At 48.3% G+C, this 6,387-nt stretch overlaps 1 pseudogene across 1 annotated transcript; it reads left to right on the top strand.

Annotated features, from left to right (window-relative positions):
* Positions 1-4,345: 4,345 nt before the first annotated feature.
* Positions 4,346-5,959, top strand: LOC104675869 (annotated as a pseudogene). Its single transcript, XR_749846.2, has one exon. The product of XR_749846.2 is annotated as a lysosomal protective protein pseudogene (transcript).
* Positions 5,960-6,387: the final 428 nt, after the last annotated feature.

The raw sequence follows: 6,387 nt of genomic DNA, 5'->3' as shown, positions 1-6,387 counted from the left end.
AAATTTTTGTTTGTTTGTTTTATAGTAGAGACAGGTTTTCACTATGTTGACCAGGCTGGTCTCGAACTTCTGACCTTAAGTGATTTGCCTACCTCGGCCTCCCAAAGTGCTGGGATTACGCGCATGAGCCACTGTACCTGGCCCCTAGAGATTCTAAGTAATGGGAAAGCTATTGCTGCTTGCCTTGATGCATATCACTATATCACTTTTTTTTTTTTTTTTTTTTTTTTTGAGGCACAGCCTCACTCTGTCGCCCAGGCTGGAGTGCAGTGGTGCAATCTTGGCTCACTGCAACCCCCACCTCTTGTGTTCAAACGATTCTCCTGCCTCAGCCTCCTGAGTAGCTGGGATTACAGGCGTGGACAACTATGTCCAGCTAATTTTTGTATTTTTGGTTCACCATGTTGGCCAGGCTGGTCTCAAACGCTGGACCTCGAGTGATCCGCCTGCCTTGGCCTCTAAAGTGCTGGGATTATAGGTGTGAGCCACCGCGCCTGGCCAAACTTGCCTAGTGCTCTTTAAGGAAGGTCTGTTATCTGTCAGAAGTTTTATGCTGTGACTGCTGCTTCAGCAGTGCGGTGGGGGCAGGAGGCATTTGAATTCTCCATGAGCAGTCACTAACATGGAAATTCGTACATCATTGTAGGTGAGCTAGACAACCACACGTGTAATGCAAAATACACACGTTCTACATAGAATGTGCTATGTAATCCAGATGTTTCAGGGCAGTCTCATAGTCAATTACGTTTTCTTTCTTCTTTCTCTCTTCCCTTCCCTTCCTTTCCCTTCCCTTCTCTTCTCTTCCCCCACTTCCTCCTTCTCCCCTTCCCCTCCTTCCCCTCCCATCCTCCCTTCCCCCCTCCCCCTCCCTCTCCCCTTCTTCTTCTTCCTCTTCCTCCTCCCCTTCCTTCCTTCCTTCCTTCCTTCCTTCCTTCCTTCCTTCCTTCCTTCCTTCCTCCCTCCCTCCCTCCCTCCCTCCCTCCCTCCCTCCCTTCCTTCCCCTCTTCCTTCCCCTGTTTCTTTCTCCCTCTGTCTTTCTGGCTCTCTCTCTTCCTCTTTCTCTTTTTCTCTTTCTTCCCTTCCTTGCAACAAGGGTCTTACTCTGTCCCTCAGGCTGGAGAGCAGTAGTGTGATCGTAGCTCACTGGAGCCTTGAACTCCTGGGCTCAAGCAATCCTCCTGCCTCACCTTCCCAAGTAGCTGGGACTAGAGGTCTGCCACATATGCATGGCTTGTTTTTTTTTTTTTATTATTTTGTGTAGAGATGAGGGGTCTCATTATGTTATCCAGGCTGGTCTCAAACTTCCGACCTCAAGTGATTCTTCTGCCTTGGGGTTCCAAAGTGTAGGGTTTATAGGCATGAGTCACTGTACTCAACCTACATTTTCTTTTTTTTGTTTTGAGACGGAGTCTTGCTCTGTCGCCCAGGCTGGAGTGCAGTGGCCGGATCTCGGCTCACTGCAAGCTCCGCCTCCCGGGTTCACGCCATTCTCCTGCCTCAGCCTCCTGAGTAGCTGGGACTACAGGCGCCCGCCACCACGCCCGGCTAGTTTTTTGTACTTTTTAGTAGAGACGGGGTTTCACCGTGTTAGCCAGGATGGTCTCAATCTCCTGACCTCATGATCCGCCCGTCTCGGCCTCCCAAAGTGCTGGGATTACAGGCTTGAGCCACCGCGCCCGGCCTACATTTTCTTATATACTGCTACTATATTAGAAATTCTGTATTTCTGGAAATAATGACTTAGTCAATCTAGTCTACAAAACTAACAAGTGAACAAGCTGAGATTTTCCAAAAAAGGAGCGTAATGGTGCCTCCTGTCCTTGTAGATGTGAATGATGAAAGGTACCATGTACGTTTCTTATTTACACGTACAGCAAATTTGACTTTTTTCATGTAATTTTGTATAAAAGATAATATAATAGATAACATAAAAAGATTTTTTTTTTTTTTTTTTTTTTTTTTTTTTTAAGATGGAGTCTCACTCTGTCGCCCAGGCTGGAGTACAGTGGCATGATTTTGGCTGACTGCAACCTCTGCCTCCCGGGTTCAAGGAAATCTCCTGCCTCAGCCTCCTGAGTAGCTGGGACTACAGGCACCCATCACCATGCCCAGCTAATGTTTGTATTTTTACTAGAGATGGGGTTTCACCATGTTGGCCAGGCTGATCTCAATCTCCTGACCTCAGGTGATCCGCCCACCTTGGCCTCCCAAAGTGCTGGGATTACAGGCGTAAGCCACCACGTTTGACCAGAAAGAAATTTTATGTTTACATCTAAGACTTTGGAATCATTTAATAATGCTTTTGACTACATGTAACATGAAATCAAACTAATGGTAGCCAAAGCAAGAAAGCCATTACACTTTTCACATACCAAAAAGTTGTAGGTAGATTCTTCCAGGGTGGGTTCATCAGCTTAGTGGCATCAGGGTGCTGGCCTTTCTTCCTTCTTAATCCTTCCCTTCTTCCTTCCTTTCCTCCCTCCCTCCCCATCTCTGTTCCTTCCTTCCTCCCTCCCTCTCTCTCTCTTTCTCTTTCCCTCCCTCCCTCCCTCCCTCTCTCCTTCCCTCCTCCCCTCCTCCCTTCCTTCCCTTCCTTTCCTTCCTTCCCTTCCTTCCTTCCTTCCTTGGTCTTGCTCTACTGCCCAGGCTACAGTGCATTGGTACAATCATAGCTCATTGCAGACTTGTGCTCTTGGGCTCAAGCAATCCTCCTGCCTTAGCCTCCAGAACAACCAGGACTTCTCTGTTTTCTCTCGGTTTTTCCTCACAGTCACAAGACAGTTGTTGCAGCTCCAGTCATCAACATCACACACAGGAATCTTAAACTGAAAGAAAGTATCTAAAGCAAAACTGAATTTTCTTCAGCAGGTTCCTTTTACACACTTTTTCCTTGAAAGACAGAGAAGGAAACATTTTCAAGTTTTCCTTTTTGACTTCATTTGGTAGATTCATGTCACATGTCCATGTGACAAGGGAAAGTTAGAAAGTTAGAATCTAGCTGTATTAGTCCATCTTCGCATTGCTCTTAAGAACTACCTGAGACTGGGTAATTTATAAAGGAAAGACTTTTAATTGACTCACAGTTCTGCATGGCTGGGGAGGCCTCAGGACACTTACAGTCATGGTGGAAAGTGAAGGGGAAGCGACGCACATCTTACATGGTGGCAGGAGAAAGAGAGAGTGAAAGGGGAAGTGCCACTTTTAAACCATCAGATCTTGTGAGAACTCACTCACTGTCACAAGAATCGGATGGGGGAAACCACCTCCATGATCCAATCACCTCCCACCAGATCCCCCCTTCTACACATGGGGATTACAATTCAAGATGAGATTTGGGTGGAGACACAGAGCTAAATCATATCACTAGCAAAGAGAAGTTCCATATATACTTGTTGGTTGTGTCAAGCTGCTATCAAAAGGACTCCAACATAAAGTAACCTAAATAATCTAAAGTTTTCATTATTAAATACATACAAATTTCTTCTTCTTTTCTTCTTCTTCTTCTTCTTCTTCTTCTTCTTCTTCTTCTTCTTCTTCTTCTCTTCTTCTTCTTCTTCTTCTTCTTCTTCTTCTTTCTTTTCTTCTTCTTCTTCTTCTTCTTCTTCTTCTTCTTCTTCTTCTTCTTCTTCTTCTTCTTCTTCTTCTTCTTCTTCTTCTTTTTCTTCTTCTTCTTCTTCCTTTTCTTTCTTCTTCTTCTTCCTCCTCCTCCTCCCTCCTCCTCCTCCTCCTCCTTCTTCTTTTTCTTCTTCTTCTTTGAGATGGAGTTTCACTCTTGTTGCTTAGGCTGGAGTGCAATGGAGTGATCTTGGCTCACTGCAACCTCCACCTCCTGGGTTCAAGCAATTCTCCTGCCTCAGCCTCCTGAGTTGCTGGGATTACAGGTGCCTGCCACCATGCCCAGCTAATTTTTTTGTATTTTTAGTAGAGATGGGGTTTCACCATGTTGGCCAGACTGGTCTAAAACTCCTGACCTCAGGTGATTTCAGCCTGGTGTGGTGGCTCACGCCTGTAATCTCAACACTTCAGGAGGCCGAAGTGGGTAGATCACCTGAGGTCAGGAGTTTGAGACCAGCCTGGCCAACATGGTGAAACCCCATCTGTACTAAAAATACAAAAAATTAGCCAGGCATGGTGACAGACACCTGTAATCCCAGCTACTTGGGAGGCTGAGGCAGGACAATTGCTTGACTCTGGGAGGCAGAGGTTGCAGTGAGCTGAGATCGCACCAGTGCACTCCAGCCTGGGCAACAAGAGTGAAACTCCATCTCAAAAATAAATAAACAAATAAACTAATAAATAAATAAATAAATAAGCCAGTCCCCGGGCGCCTCCTGGAGAGCAAGGACACCGGGGAGCAGAGATGATCCGAGCCGCGTCGCTGCCGCTATTCCTGCTGCTGCTGCTAGTGTCCTGGGCGCCCCGAGGGGAGGCAGCCCCCGACCAGGACGAGATCCAGCGCCCCCTCGGACTGGCCAAGCAGCCGTCCTTCCGCCAGTACTCCGGCTACCTCAAAGGCTCTGGTTCCAAGTACCTCCACTAGTGGTTTGTGGAGTCCCAGAAGGATTCGGAGGACAGCCTTGTGGTGCTTTGGCTCAATGGGGGTCCCGGCTGCAGCTCCCTAGATGGGCTCCTCACAGAGCATGGCCCCTTCCTGGTCCAGCCAGATGGTGTCACCCTGGAGTACAACCCCTATTCTTGGAATCTGATTGCCAATGTGTTATACCTGGAGTCCCCAGCTGGGGTGGGCTTCTCCTATTCCGATGACAAGTTTTATGCAACTAATGACACTGAGGTCGCCCAGAGCAATTTTGAGGCCCTTCAAGATTTCTTCCACCTCTTTCCGGAGTACAAGAACAACAAACTTTTTCTGACCGGAGAGAGCTATGCTGGCATCTACATCCCCACCCTGGCCGTGCTGGTCATGCAGGACCCCAGCATGAATCTTCAGGGGCTGGCTGTGGGCAATGGACTCTCCTCCCATGAGCAGAATGACAACTCCCTGGTCTACTTTGCCTACTACCATGGCCTTCTGGGGAACAGGCTTTGGTCTTCTCTCCAGACCCACTGCTGCTCTCAAAACAAGTGTAACTTCTATGACAACAAAGACCCGGAATGGGTGACCAGTCTACAGGAAGTGGCCCGCATCGTGGGCAGCTCTGGCCTCAACATCTACAACCTCTATGCCCCTTGTGCTGGAGGAGTGCCCAGCCATTTTAGGTATGAGAAGGACACTGTTGTGGTCCAGGATTTGGGCAACATCTTCACTCGCCTGCCACTCAAGCGGACGTGGCATCAGGCATTGCTGCGCTCAGGGGATAAAGTGCGCATGGACACCCCCTGCACCAACACGACAGCTACTTCCACCTACCTCAACAACCCGTACGTGCGGAAGGCCCTCCACATCCCGGAACAGCTGCCGCAATGGGACATGTGCAACTTTCTGGTAAACTTACAGTACCGCCGTCTCTACCGAAGCATGAACTCCCAGTATCTGAAGCTGCTTAGCTCACAGAAATACCAGATCCTGATATATAATGGAGATGTAGACATGGCCTACAATTTCATTGGGGGATGAGTAGTTTGTGGATTCCCTCAACCAGAAGATGGAGGTGCAGCGCCGGCCCTGGTTAGTGAAGTATGGAGACAGCGGGGAACAGATTGCGGGCTTCGTGAAGGAGTTCTCCCACATCGCCTTTCTCACGATCAAGGGCGCCGGCCACATGGTTCCCACCGACAAGCCCCTCGCTGCCTTCACCATGTTCTCCCGCTTCCTGAACAAGCAGCCATACTGAGGACCACAGCAACCAGCTCCACGGCCTGATGCAGCCCCTCCCAGCCACTCCTGCTGGGAGAGTCTTCTTCTAAGCAAAGTGCCCCTGCAGGCCAGGTTCGCCTTCAGGACTGCCCCCTTCCCACAGCCCTGTGCATCCCAGACTGGGCCAGGGTCTCTCATAGACAGCCTGGGAGCAAGTTAGCACTTTATTCCCATAGCAGTTCCTGAATGGGGTGGCCTGGCCTCCTCTCTGCTTAAAGAATGCCCTTTATGATGCATTGATCCCATCCCAGGAACCCAACAGAGTTCAGGACAGCCCACAGGGAGGTGGTGGATAGACTGTAATTGATGGATTGACTGATTATGGAATTAAATTGGGTACAGCTTCATAAATAAATAAATAAATAAATAAATAAATAAATAAATAAATAAGGTAGAAGTTTCCAGGCGTGCATTTCAGGGTAACAGGAAGCTTTACTCCATGTAGTAGCTCCAGAATTCAGGCTGATGGCCTCAAAAGTTACTCTGAGTGTCACCTTTCCTGCCAGTGGGAAGATGGAAAGTATGGAAGTTTAAACCCTCGAATTTCCTTTTCGGTAAATGAGGCAGAAATT

Source organism: Rhinopithecus roxellana, chromosome 6, assembly GCF_007565055.1.
Source record: "Rhinopithecus roxellana isolate Shanxi Qingling chromosome 6, ASM756505v1, whole genome shotgun sequence".
In the NCBI taxonomy this organism is placed as follows: domain Eukaryota; kingdom Metazoa; phylum Chordata; class Mammalia; order Primates; family Cercopithecidae; genus Rhinopithecus; species Rhinopithecus roxellana.
The sequence above is the reverse complement of the archived record's forward strand: the minus strand, read 5'-3'. Positions and strand labels throughout refer to the sequence as shown.